The sequence below is a fragment of the Symphalangus syndactylus genome, chromosome 13, assembly GCF_028878055.3.
Source record: "Symphalangus syndactylus isolate Jambi chromosome 13, NHGRI_mSymSyn1-v2.1_pri, whole genome shotgun sequence".
In the NCBI taxonomy this organism is placed as follows: Eukaryota; Metazoa; Chordata; class Mammalia; order Primates; family Hylobatidae; genus Symphalangus; species Symphalangus syndactylus.
In genome coordinates, this window is record NC_072435.2 from 103896320 (window position 1) to 103910846 (window position 14527).

General features: G+C 47.7%; 1 protein-coding gene across 9 annotated transcripts in view; it reads right to left on the reverse strand.

The window, feature by feature from the left end:
* The window catches only part of CMKLR1 (chemerin chemokine-like receptor 1), a 224620-nt gene that overhangs the window by 47565 nt on the left and 162528 nt on the right, over nucleotides 1-14527 (reverse strand). For 3 of the 9 annotated variants that reach the window (XM_063614381.1, XM_063614380.1, XM_055237628.2), the window contains exon 1: nucleotides 2316-2589. The exons of 3 other annotated variants lie outside the window; for them this stretch is intronic. The gene's annotated coding sequence lies outside the window, so the exon portion shown is untranslated. Of the gene's footprint in view, nucleotides 1-2315; nucleotides 2601-4360; nucleotides 4411-14527 lie in introns of those variants that run through there. 3 more of the 9 variants (XM_055237629.2, XM_063614383.1, XM_063614382.1) reach the window with 2 other exon arrangements.

Below are 14527 nucleotides of genomic sequence, written 5' to 3' on the forward strand. Positions count from 1 at the left end.
TAAAAGCATTAATAATCCACTAAAGAAATCAATAATAATTTCCATTTGGCTCAGGTGAGTGTCACAGGTATAGACAGGCACAGTGGAATAGAAGTGATCATCAGAACAATAGCTAATATTTATAGAGACCTTATTTTACAACAAATCCTCTGCTTACTGCTTTACATGTATGATCTCATTTACTCTTTAGAATAATCTTATGAGGCAGTTACTGATCATATTCCCATTTTATAGATGAGGAAACGCAGGCACAAAGATAAGGAATAACTGATTCCATGTCACTCAGTTGGCAGGTGGCAGACCAATTCAAGCCCACCCCCAGAATGATAATAATATCAAATAATATCATCCTTATTTACAGATGATATTATTGTGGCCAGAGAGTGGGAGTACCTTGCCTAAAACCAAGGTGCCTCTTCTTGCACAATGTTCTATTCCCTCTCGTGGGGAGGTCTAGCATCAGAACTCTCCAGGCTTCAGTTTCCTAATCTGTAAAATGGGCATGTTAATAGTACCTTCATCATATGGCCATGGTGAGGACTTGATAAAATCATCTCGAGAAAGTGATTTGCAAACTGAGAGGAGTTATTAGGTAAACATCTAAGAGATGGGACTTCAGTCCAGCTTCCCCCACCCCATTTTACAGATGGTGAAACTGAGACCTGGTTACTTTATTCAATGAACACTATTCAATGACCCTAATATATGCTAATTCTTGTGCAGGGGACTGAGGATGCAGAAAAAAAGTAATATCCCAGATCTGGCCTCTAGGAGCCTCCTGGCTAGAAGGAGAGACAGACAAGATGACTGGTCATTAGAACACGGTGTGGTAGGAGCCGTGATAAGGGAGGGACAGGCCCTGGGAGAGCCCAGCAGACAAGCCGTGACCCAGTGCGGGTGGGGGACTTCTCAGAACAAGTCAAGCCGGAGACAGGCATGACTTGCCCAAAGTTAAGGTTATCTATTCCCTGAAATTTTGGGGGAGTCCAAAGAAGGCCCCTGTGCATCAAGAGATAACTCTCCCGTGGACCTCCCAAGTGTCTGACACATCATCATTTGCGTGTCACTGGTTTAGGTTAAAGAAAAGGCCAAGCTGCCTCCTCCTGCACCAGAGGCCTGAATGACTCAGTCACACTCACCTCAGCAGCCAAGGCATTTAGAGGAATCTTTCCTTCAACCAGTTTGGAAGGGGCAGGAGATACAGCAAGAACCACAGAGAAGACTGGTCTTGAGAAGGAGGTAGGGGATGCAAAAGGGAAGTTGAGGGCTTTCCCTAATAGAAAAAGAAAGACTCAGAACTTGGACATTCAGGTGTGTGACCTCAGACCAGTGATCTGGCATCTCTGAACTGCACAGGTCTGAGTGATTAGGCTTATATCAAGTAGTAGTTCCCTGATATTGCAATGTGTTGTTTGTTTATAATTTCGCCAAAGCTGACTTGCCCATTTAAAATGGGCTATTCTGAAGACAGAGGAGGGAGTGGAATATTTGCAACAGAGAGTGCTGGCAAAGGGTTTGTGTCCTTCATATACAAAGAACTCTTAGATATCAATAAGAAAAAGATAAACATGCCCCCAGAGGAGAAAAAAATGGGAACAGACTTGAACAGGAGAGCCAGACTAGAAATGTGGAAAATAAGTTTATAAAAGAGAATCAACACTAACAAAGAAATGAAATGCCTACTGAAGCATCTAGATATTATTCTCCACTTCACATCGGGGAAAGTTTAAGGGATGGGTAGCAAGAAGGTGGGTTTAGGATGTGAGAATACTGTGCCCTGGTATAACACAGAGAGGTCAAGCTGCCATGGCCTTCCAGGATACAGTGTGACCAAAAGCTCAGAAGTCTTAAAAACAGGCAAACCTTAAATCTAGCAATTTCTAAAAGGTATTCATAAGACATACACACAAAGATGTCATACTAAATAAAATGTTCATTGCAGCACTGTTCTAATAGAAAAAAAAAGAAGCAAATCTATTATGGAAAAGTCAAATAATCTTAAGATATCCTTTCTATGCAGCCATGAAAAATGTATATTGGAAGAATGTAGGTGATATGGAAGAAAATTCACAATCTGTGGTTAAGCAGGTTACCAAATTAGATGTGGAAATCCACATTCATATATTGAGTTGTGTGTCCTTGCTATTTCTTTAAACAATGAACATGCATTACTTTTGATATCTGAAGATAATAACAAAACTCTTCCTTTTGACAAATATGAAATTATAAAAAGAAACAAATTTTCTCTCTGTTAGTATTCATTCCCCTTCTCTGGCCCCCCTCAGAAGACACCCAAGGCAAGTGCGTGATGATACCTTCCCTCTGGTCTCTGCCCGGAAGGTCTTCCTGAGGGTTCCCTGTGACTGCAGGCCACTCGAGGCTGTTGGGGAGACTTGCACACCCTGGCTTCTTTCTCCCAATCACAGGCTCCTCTGGCTGTGGCTGTTTGCCCAGAAAGCAGTTCATTCATTTGTTCATTCAAGATCCCCCTCTGAACCCCCAGAGCGCCGCGGCTGGAGCACCCCTATCACCGGGAGGCTTCCCAGGGAGGCTGCTCTGTCCTGAGCTCCCTGCTGGCCGCCGGGGCTGCTTTCCTGAATGGGACTGGGACAGAACTCAGCCAGAGAAACAGCTGGAGGGAGGAGAGCAGGAGGGAGGGGCAGGAAACTGGGCTGACCGAGGGCGGGGGCGGCTAGCTGCGTGGAGAGGGGGCTGCGAGGGGAGGGTGCCCCTACCAGCCTGGGACTGGGCTTGTGGGTGGCGGCGGGGGCCCGCTGGGGACGACCCGCCCCTCTGGCAGCCTCTTGCAGCCAGGGAGCCGCGCCCACTGAGCGCAAACAGGGAGCACACGCGAGCCCCCGGCTGCTGGGGGAAGTGCAAGCGCCTCTGCTCCCGGTGAGGGACTCAAGCTCCACGCTGAGCCAGAGATTGGCTGCCTCTCACCCTGGGCCTTTGCAACGCTGTTCCTCCCACCTGGATGCTATTCCTGCCCTAATTCATGGCCCGATGGTCTCCTACTGCCTCTTCAGGTCTCAGGTTGAAGGTCACCTCCCAGGGAAGCCTTCCCCAACCCTCAGGGGCTGCTCTGCCCCTCAGGGTCACCCCATCACCTCACTGATGCAGTGCTATCCTTGCCTGTTAAGATGTCTCTCTCCTTGCACCGAGAACTCCTTATACCAGGAACTCCGTAGGGAAAGAACTGTATTCTGTTCCCTGCACTATCCCGGCACTAAGGGCCTGGTTCATCAGCTGTGTGGTCACCATCATTAGTGGAATAATCAAAACAACTGACAGCCAGGCAGCGTGCTAGGCGACGCGTACTTACTCTTCATGGCAACCCTAGATAACAGGAATTATTACTACCCCAGTCTTACCAATAAGGAAACTGGGGTACAGAGAGATTAAGTCACTTGCCCAGGACCACACCACCAGCAGCTGACAAAGCTGGGATTCCAACTATGTTGCCTGGCTCAGAGACCCTCCCTTGGCCTCCAGACTGAAGAAATAACAGAAGTGCCCATGTGGGCCCCTGTGCCAAGTGCCTCCATGGAGTAAGCCGTGTGAACCACCACCCACATCGGGGGGGCATCACTTGCCCACTCTACCCATGAGGATGCTAGGGCAGCAGAGCAGAAGTCGTTTTGCCCAAGGCGCCCAGCTCATGCTGACCGAGCCATGGCTGGATCCGAGTCTGTCTGATTCCAAAGCCAAGACTGCCTACGACTGCCTAAAATAATATTTTTAGAAAGGAAAAGAAAAGGGAAGGGCAGGGGAGGGGAAGAGAGGGGAAGGGAGGAGAAGAAAGAAGGGAAGAAAAGGGAGGGCAGGGAGGAAGGCAATGGGGAGGAGGGGAAGGTGAAGGGAGAGGGAGATGGGGAGGGAGGGAGAGAAGGAGAGAAACCTGTGTTTTGGGCCTCAAAGTCTTGGGCAGGTGGAGGACTATGTCCTCATCGTCTGATCAGCCTTAGAACCCCACCGACCTCTCCCCACCATCCTCAATCCTTTAATTCAGTGAGCTTTACACTTGGAAACCATATAATTTCATTTTTCCATTTCACAGATAACTTGAAGCCCAGAGAGACTGTCTCTTGCCCGAAGTCACACAGGTCTCTACAGTCAGAAGTCAGGCCCAGTCTACCCAACTCTCCTCTTTGCTCTCTTCTGCTTTGTGCTTATCTAGGGAACAAAACATCTTATCCAAACACTTACTGTACAGATGAGAACACTGAACCCAGAGGAGGCAAGGGACTCACCCAAGGTCACCCAGAAGTTAGTAATTGTATTAGTCCGTTCTCACACTGCTGTGAAGAAATACCCAACACTGGGTAATTTATAAAGAAAAAAGGTTTAATTGACTCACAGTTTCACATGGCAGGGGAGGCCTCAGGAAACTTAAAATCATGGTGGAAGATACCTCTTCACAGGGTGGCGGGAGAGACAATGAGTGCCAAGCAAAGGGGGAAGCCTCTTATAAAACCATCGGATTTCACGAGAACTCACTCACTATCACGAGAACAAGATGGGGAGAAAACCACCCCCATGTTCAATTACCTCCCACCTGGTCCCTCCCATGACTCGTGGGGATTATGGAATTCCAATTCAAGGTGAGATTTGGGTTGGGACACAAAGCCAAATCATGTCATTCCCCAAGTTCTCCTGGTAAAAGGAGAGGATATTTCCATAACGTGGCAGGGATCTTGTATATCATCATCTAATAGAGACCAGAGGTTCCTAAAGTCCACTTTCCAACCAGCCCCAGCAGCCTCACCAGGAAGTTTGTTAGAAACACAAACCCTTGGGCCTCACTGCAGACCTAGGCAATCAGAGACTCCAGGAAGCCATCTGGGTTTTAAGGAGCCCTCCAGGGGATTCTGATGCTTGCTCAAGTTTGAGATCCACTGATATAGGCATTTCAATTAGGAATCCATTGAATTGGGTCCTGGAACAAGTCACCTTGCCAATGCACAGAATAGTGGCTAAGAACAGAGGCTTTGATAGCAGACGGACCTGGTTTGAATTCCTGTCTCTGTCACTGTAAACTGTGTGACTTGGGCAAGGCCTTTCACCTTTGGAGTCTCAGTTTCCTCATCTGCTGTGGACAGTGGAAGAGGAAGAGGAGGAAGAGGGAAGGGGAGGAGGGAGAGGAAAAGAGGAGGGAAAAAGGAGAGGAGGAGGAGGAGGAGGAAAAAGGAGGGGCCAAGTAGAGGAGAGGGGAGGGGGAGTAGGAAGAGGAGGGAAAGGGAGGAGGGATATGAAAAGAGGAGGAGGAAGGGAGAGGAGTAGGAGGGAAGAGAAAGAAAGAGGAGGAGGAGAGGATGGGGAGGAGAAGATGAGGAGGAGGGAGTAAGGAGGAGGAGGGAAAGGGAGGAAGGAGATGAAAAGAGGAGGAGGAAAGAGGAAGAGAGAAGGAAGAGAGAAGAGGAGGGGCCGAGGGGAGGAGAGGGGAGAGGGAGGAGGAGAAGAGGGGGAGGGGGTAAGGAGGAGGAGGAAAAGGGAGGAGGGAGATGAAAAGAAGAAGAGGGAAGAGGAAGGAAGGGGAGGAGGGGGGTCAGAAAGAGGAAGGGGGAAAGAGAAGAGGGGAGGAAAGGGAGCTAAAGGAGAGGGGAGGAGAAGGAGTAGGGGAGAGGAGGGAGAGTGGGAGAGAGGAGAAGGAGTAGGGGAGAGGAGGGAGAGTGGGAGAGAGGAGAAGGAGTAGGGGAGAGGAGGGAGAGTGGGAGAGAGGAGAAGGAGTAGGGGAGAGGAGGGAGAGTGGGAGAGAGGAGAAGGAGTAGGGGAGAGGAGGGAGAGTGGGAGAGAGGAGAAGGAGTAGGGGAGAGGAGGGAGAGTGGGAGAGAGGAGAAGGAGTAGGGGAGAGGAGGGAGAGTGGGAGAGAGGAGAAGGAGGCCAGAAGGCAGCCTCCAAGGAAGATCAAGCACACAGGGAGTATGGAAGAGGAGCCGGGTAAAGCCAGCCGGAGGATGGACTCCTGGACATGCCTCTTCCTCCCTGGAGGTGGCTGTGGCTGTGGCTGTGGCTGTGGCTGTGGCAGTGGCTGTGGCTGTGGCTGTGGCTGTCCTCCGTCTGCCTCTGACCTCCCAGCCAACCCTAGGCTCGGGTCTCATCAGCTAGGAGCCACAACTGGCAGAGCAAGGACACTGGTCCCCCAGCCAGCTGGGCCCCTGGGCGGCTGGCAGAGGAGGTGGGAACCCACAGCCCCACTGGGCCAGTGAGGAAGGCGTGGGGCTGCCTGGCTTATGTGACTCTCCACCTGGTGGCTGTGGGACAATCTGAAGCCACGGGCCTTTGGCCACCCTTTTGAACAGGGCTGAACAGTTTGGCTTTTATTTCTTGGAGCAAAAAGTGTTTGTTTTGGTTGTGGGGGTTTTTATGCTTTTGTTTTAAATAGGATTTTGAAATTTAAGGGCTGACCTGGGGATACTGGGACTTGAGAGAGAAGCAGTCTCCTCTAGGACCCTCAGAGAAATCTCTGTGTACACCCCCGGCAGCTCCACATAAAATCAGGATGGAAGGTCAAGCTTCCTTTTGAGGTCCAGCTCGGGTTGACTGGTTCTTGATTCCTGGAGCTCTGTGTTAAAGGGAATCTGAGGCCACATCCTGGCCTGGCTGGAAGGGACTCGGTGATCCGTGAGCAATGCCTGCCCTGGACCTGGAGTGGGAGGAGGGTTGCCTTTCTCATCCCATGCTGTCCTCCAACTAAACTCTGTCCCATTGGCACAGGGTGGACTGGTTCAGCAGGGACTGGTTCCACCCCTACCACTCCCTCTCCCAGTACTGGCTGTGCCTAGTGTAATGGAGCTTATATCTCATTCCCAAGCCACTGGGTAGCTCCTTCCGACAGATCTTTAGTGTTCACAGATTCCTAACACTCTACTTAAAGCTGAACAGTTTCCCCAGCCTCCCTGATCATCAGTGGCTAAACTAGGCTCACCAGAGAGGCTCCCAACCAAAGGAGGCCTTCAAAGATGCTTCCTGCCACATGAAGGATCCTCTCTAAGTCCAAACTCTGCCTACTTTGGACTTTCTTTAAGGCATAGACAGGCCACATGGGAATGAGAGCTCCTCTATTTCAGCCAAAGATGGGCTGTGTGACCTTGGGTGAACAAGCCTGTGGCAGGCACAGGCTGGTGAACAAGACAGCCATGCCCTATGCTCAGGAAGCTGGCCTGCTGGAGAATTCATTTTATTTATTTACTTTTTTAAAAAATTCTTTGAGACACAGTCTCCCTCAATCTGTTGCCCAGGCTGGAGTGCAGTAGCAAGATCTGGGCTCATTGCAAGCTCAGCCTCCTGGGTTCAAGTGATTCTCTCACCTCAGCCTCCCAAGTAGCTGGGACTATAGGCATGCACCATCACACCTGGTAAGTTTTGTATTTTTAGTAGAGACGGGGTTTCGCCATGTTGGCCAGACTGGTCTCGAACTCCTGACCTCAAGTGATCCGTCTGCCTTGGCCTCCCAAAGTACTGGGACACAGGCGTGAGCCACCGCACCCGGTGAAACTCCCCATTTTAAATGAGATATGATGCTTTCTAAGAACCCCTTAATTACCAGGAAAGATTCTCAGGCAGGCTAGGCATGGTGGCTCACGCCTATAATCCCAGCAGTTTGGGAGGCCGAGGCAGGACAATTGCTTGAGGCCAGGAGTTCAAGACCAGCCTGGCCAACATCGTGAAACCCTGTCTCTACTAAAAAAGATATTAGCGAAGCGTGGCAGCACATGCCTGTAATCCCAGCTTTATGGGAGACTGAGGCAGGAGAATTGCTTGAACCCAGGAGGTGGAGGTTGAGGTTGCAGTGAGACAAGATGGCACCACTGCACTCCAGCCTGGGCCACCATGCAAGACTCTGTCTTAAAAATAATAATAAAAATAAAAATAAAAGATTCTCAGGCAATTAACACATCCTGAAGATGCAAGCAGCCTTTAAAGGAGCAGAGGGCAAAATAGGCTGGAAGTCTGTGACAGGCAGAATAATGGTCCCCCAAGATACCCACATCCCAATCCCCAGAACTCGAGAATATGTTACCTATGTTACCTTAGGTGGTAAAATGGAAAGGATTTTGCAGATGTGATTAAATTACAGATCTTGAGATGGGGAGATTAGCCTGGATCATCCAGGCGAGCCCAGTGTCCTAATAAGAGTCCTAATAAGAGTAAGGCAGGAGATCAGAGCAGGTAGAAGGCAGTGGGGTGATGAAGGAAGCAGAGATTTACTGATGTGACCACAAGCCAAGGTGTGTGGGCAGCCTGCAGACACCAGAAGAGGCAAAGAACAGATTCTCCCCTGCAGCCTCCAAGAGGAACGAGCCCCATGAAAACTTTGACTTTAGCCCATGAGGCTCATTTTGGACTTCTGAGCACCAGAACTGTGGGGATACAAATCTGTATTATTTTAAGTCACTAAGTTGTGGTGATTTATTATAGCAGCAGTAGAAATCTAATACAAGAGCTGTTTCAAAGAAGACCAGAACATTGGGCTTGGGGGCAGGCAGATCTGGGTTTGAGTCTCTGCTCCACTTGCTAGCTGTGCGGGCTTGTGCAATTTCCTAACCTCCCTGAATCTAATAGAGTCCCTACCTCAGAAGGTTGGTGGGAAAATTAGAGTTGATACACATAACATGCTTAGAAAAGAGTCTAGCACAACTGTCATGTAGTAAATATTGGATTTCCACCCCCCTTCTATTGAGCATTAAAAAGGCCACATACCTTGCACAGGAGGTGGGTTTTATGAGCGGGAAAAAGGCCACATTCCCAAATGCAGACCCTCAATTGTGTCTTGGGACACGCAGAACTGGCCATCCTGATGTTCTATTTTGTTCTGTGTCACTCCACTGCTCAACAACATTCCATGGCTCCCTGTTACAGTGTCTTGATTCTGATCTATCAAAATCCCCCATAACCTGGCTCTTGCCAATCTCATCTCCCAAGATGGAGAAAAACTAAAGGGATGGCACAGCTGGAAAGAAACCTAGGGGGAGCAGGACCTTCAGAGGTCAGCTGAAATGTCACTTTCTCCCGACCTCTCATGGCACCCTGACCTCCACCGCAGCACCATCCTCAACCGTAATGCCATGATGATGTGTGCAATGTATATTTCTTCCCTCCGCACCTAAAGCCCCAGGGGGACAGGGACTGGGGCCAGGGATGAAGAAGCTGCTCAATACATGTATATGTTAAATGAATGAATAAATGGATGGCCAAAGTCAGCAACGAACTCAGGCCAGATGGGCCAAGGACCCAGGGAAGCCTTCCTGAAGGCTGAGTTTTAGTTCTTAACCACGGAGAGGACTTCAGAGTTACCAAGACAGGAAAGTCGAGCATTGAGTTGTCACCAGACACGTGCTATGCCCCCAGACAAATATTTTACTGGAAACAGGATTCATGTCTGTGCAGTGTGTTTGAGGAACCGTGAGAGTTACTTGTGACCTATAGACCAGGCTCAGAGAAGGAGGAGGGAGTTTCTTGAGGACTTGGAGACTGAGGTGGAAAGACAGACAGTTGTGAAGTTGAGGTTTTGGAACTGAGAAAGAGAAACAGAAGGAAAAAACTGGCAGCCTAGTCTGTTCCATCCATTAGATGAGCATCCAGGCCCCCAGACTTTTGTCCAAGCTGGAAAGGGTTAACAGCACTGAAGGCTTAATGGCCCCCAGTGAGGATGGGGAGTCAGGAGGCCCCACTTTTAAGGCCAGCAGAGGGGTTTTCTCTGATAGGGGTGGGCAAGGCCCACTGCTCCCTGGTGAGCTCTGGGGACCCCACCTACCCAACCCCTTCTGCAAAAGGCAGTTTTCCACTCTGGGGGTGGTGGGACCACCCTGGACGCCTGGGAGGGCTCGGAGGGCTGGTCAAGGTTGTTCTAGAGCATTTTTCCTGGACCCCAGACGGGGATGGGAGGAGCTCGGAGCCGGTGAGACCCGTGGCTGTTCCCCAACACTCAGGTGATGTCCAACTGCACATAGCTTCGTTCTGGGAAAGCTTCCATTTCTGGGGGTGTGAGAGACATGCAGTGGGGAGAGACATGGGGAATGGAGGCCCAGAGAAGGTTAGTGACTGCCCAAAGCCACACAGCAAGTCCTGAGCAGCTGATCTAATCTCCCAACTCCCAGAGAACTCCACCAGCCCCCATTTCACACACACAGACACAGGGGCTTCTGGTGGCCTCACCCCTGGCCATCCCACTAGCTGCATGGCCTACCTCTTCCCCTCCTTCTCTGAACCTATCATGCAATTTAAAGACTCCACACCTTTGTTAGAACTGCCCCTTTGGCCAGAAATACCCTCTCACTACCATGTGCCCAGCCACCCAGTAACCTCCTGGTCATCTTTCAAAACCTAGCTCAGATGTCCTCTCCTCCAGGCAGCCTTCCAGGATTGTTTCTTCTCTTCCCGTCTACCTGGGAACATTGATCATCCTTCTGCCAAGCAGATCTGTACTTGGCCAACACATTCATGCTCTCTCAAATCACACTGCTTTTTCACTTCACCATGTGCACATCTGTCTCTCTGGACTGCCACCACCCACCAGGTCTCTCCCCCAACATTGGGAATTGCAATTCGACATGAGATTTGAGTGGGACACAGAGTCAAACCATATCAAAATCCTTAGACCCAAGTCCTGGGGCACCTCCACAGCCACCAGTCTCTGGCTTTCTTTTTAAAGGACCCCTTTTTCCCCAGAAGAATCCATATGGAGCCCCAAAATACAAGGCATACAGAAATGGACCTGCTTAGTTAAGGAAGACGGGGACAGTGGAGCCACCTCTTTCGACGTGCTGGGTCCCCTGGGGCCATCCCAGGCTTCATCTGAGCACAGCTCAAAGTCTCCCAATTAATCCAACACCCCCTCTTCCCACCACTACCTGGGGTGTGGGGAGGACTTTTCATTTTTATGTAATTTCAAATTTACAAAAAAGTGGCAAGAATAGTACAAGAAACTCCATTATAGGGAGTTTATATTTATAAAAATATATTTATTAAAGTATTTAAAATAATATTTTATTTATTAAAGTATTTTAAATAAATATTTTATGTGGTAGAATATGTTAAATAAATATTTTATTTAATAAACTATTTTAAATTTATATTAATTAAAATATTTTAAATTTATATTCATTTATTAAAATATAAATAATTGGCAACCGAGGGTAAATATAAACTTAAGAACTTCTTAAGTTTATATTTACCAATTTACCAAATTATTTATATTTTGTAAATATATATTTTGTATATATTTTGTAAAATATATATTTTGTAAATATATATTTTGTATATATTTTGTAAATATATATTTTGTAAAAATGCATTTATAACTATAAATATATTTTGTAAATATAAATAATATGGTAAGTTTATATTTATTTATAAATATGTTATTTATAGTTGCCAAATATAAACAATTTGCCAATTATTTGTATTCTATCCCATCGATTTCACCATTATATCCTCTTTCTCCTTCCTCTTTCTCCCTATCTCCAGCTTTCTACATATTTTATCCTGAAACACTCCCATTTTGCATATGGGTAAACTGAGGCCCCAGGAGTTGCTTGGTGCTCCTGACCCTGGCCCTGCCCCCATGGCCCCACACTTGGGGCCCAGAACCTGGAGCCCACCAGCTTGTTAAGGGCCCACAGAGATATTTGAAACCTATAATCATAAGCTAGTTGGCCCCAGAACACCAAAAGGAAACTGCAACATCAAAATTAATAAATGTCTGGTTCAACGTCTGCAATACATGAGTGAATCAGCTGCACCTCCACGGCCCTCCTGTCGTTGGAAATAGAAGAGCACAAGTCATGAGAACACGATGAATAATTTATTTTTCATAAGAGCCCAGATTGTATGAACTATTTTAAAACCTTTCCAGATATTTTTATAAGAAACACGCATTTTGAGGTTCACCATGATGTGGGGTGGGGCCCCCAAATGTCAGAGATCCCAGAGCCTTCAAGGCTTTAAAACAAGCTCTCCTTGCCTCACATCTTGATCCTCACTTGAATCGGGCATAAGATAGAGGTTTTTCCATGTATTTTTACAACGAGGCTGTATGTACCTTTTTATGTGGGTCATAAAAAAAAATAAAAAATTTTCAAAAACACGGAGCAACACGAGGAATTCGTCATAGCAACGGGGTTGCCTTTCCTATTTTTGAAAAGTAAGCTTCCCCCTCCTCCTCTTAGTACAGAAAGTTTATTTTCCTGTGGGAGCCTCTGACTCAGGACTCAGGCTGCTGCCACTGCAGAGAGACGGGAGAAGTGGGGGCGCTGGCCCTGGGCCTGGGTGGGTGAGGCCCAGGGACTGAGTTTATTTGCTCAGGGGTCCCAGGCCTCAGATCCCTCTACTGGCATCTGCGCTAGGAACCTGATGCCCGGGGAATTCTAGTCACCACCTGGGCCTCCTGCTCTCCTCATCCACGCACCCCACCACCCAGGCCGGCCTCCTTAGAAAGCCCTCACCTTACAGTGGCACAGCTAGGAGAGTTGTACCAGTTCTGTAAATATTAAAATATTTCCTGATCAGTTGGTTAAACCCAAGCTACACAGGATCGTCTCCTAGGACCAACCCATGATCCAGGAAATAAAAGGGTATTGCTTGTTAGCTGGGAGCCCAGGATCTTCATGTAGGGCTACATTGCTATTAGTCAGGGCCCAAGCCCTATCAGATGATAAATGGGATATTATTGTAGCCTGTGTGGGCTTCAAAATAGCAACCGGGGGAGGTAGAGGGCACAGTGTAGGTTTGAGTCCTGCCCTCATACTAGCCAGCTGTGTGACCTAAGGCAAGTGGCTTAACCTCTCTGTGCCTCAGTTCCCTGATGGGCATAATAATAGTAATAGCAGGTTGTGGTGGGGATGATTTGTGTTAATCAGCATGCCTTCATCCATTTGGGCTTCTGTAACAAAGTATCATAACTGGGTTGCTTATAAACAACAAACATTTATTGCTTACAGTTCTAGAGGCTGGGAAGTCCAAGGTCAAGACACTGGCAGATTCAGAGTCTGGTGAGGGCCCTTCCTCACAGCCATCTTTTCACTGTAACTTCATGTCAGAGTGGGGGAGGTCCTCTCTGGGGCCTCTTGTAAGGGCACTAATCCTCATCAAGACAACACAATCACCTCCCAAAAGTCCTCACCTCCTAATACCCTCACCTTGGAGGTAAGGATTTTAACATATGAATTTTTGGAGGGACACACAACATTCAGACACTAGCACTGTAGGAGGCACTTAGCATAGTTCTCAGCACATAGAAGACTCTCGAGAAATGTTCTTATTATGTATTGTTAGTTGATACTTATAATAATTTAATAACAATATCATTATGTCTCTAACTTCCCATCCTTCATAATACTTTTTGTAACCATTTCTTAGAAACAAAGCAATGAAATCAGAATCTCTGCTCCATCAGTTACTAGCGGAGTGGCCTTGGGCAAGTTATGAAACCTCTCTGAAACTGATTCATCTTCTGTGAAATGGGGATAATACCACAAACACATAGCTCAGCTCCTGGCTCATGGTGAGTGTTCATTCCTAAAAACTATTATAATATTATCAGGGGTAGGAAAACTATAGCCCAAGAGCCAGATTCGGCCCACTGCCTGTTCTCGTAAGGGAAGTTTTATTGGAACCCACAACCACGCCCATTCATTTATGCAGTGTCTGTGGCTGTTTCCACACTGCAACGGTGGGCTGAGAAGTTGCAACAACAGATTGTATGGTTCACAAAAACCTCAAATATTTACTCTCTGGTCCTTTAAGAAAAAGTTTGCCAACACTTGATTTTGATTATTGTAAGCTTCTTTAATAGCAATAATTGCAGTACATACCACATTTCAGCTCCCTCAGTGGACTACACAAGGTAAGGTTTGCTTTCCAGGGACTACCAGTGACCCATGATTGTCCTGCAATGATTCAAACCCCTCCTCAAATTGTTCACCATAGTGTATGGGGAAAGAGTCCAGAGCTTTTCAAAGGAGCCTGTGACCGATGAGAAGCCCATAATCACAGGAACATAAGCATCTGAGGAGCTGGCCCATGCTGAAATCAACAGCTGCCTCCATTTTCCCAGGCTTACCTGTTCTCAGACAGTCCCAGTCCAAGACACCCAGGGTACATAAATAAGGTTTTGTTTTGTGCTCCTTTAGTGCCTGCTCTGCAGCAGCTGGCTGCCTCCTGGTCCATACATTTCCACATTCCTTTTGTGTGATGTTGAGGAGAGAGAAAGGAAATGGGAGCCCCAAGAAGTTACCTAGCATTCAGCAAAAGAAACCTGTGAATCACTCATGCCAAAAAGATGTCACTCACCCCAGAAATCACTCACCCCAGAAAGATTCCTATATCTGCTCAGATGCACTCCTTCAGGATGCAGGCGAGAGAATCTGCTCTTTCTCCTTGGTTTAATAGGATTTTGGTTGTGTGATGTAGAAAACACCATAAAATGTCATCATAGACCTTCCAGATGTTGAAGTTGTTTGTGGCCACACTCGTTGGCTTTGTTGCACGCCCACAGATGTCCCCTCTTGGTTTCTACCAGTCGAGG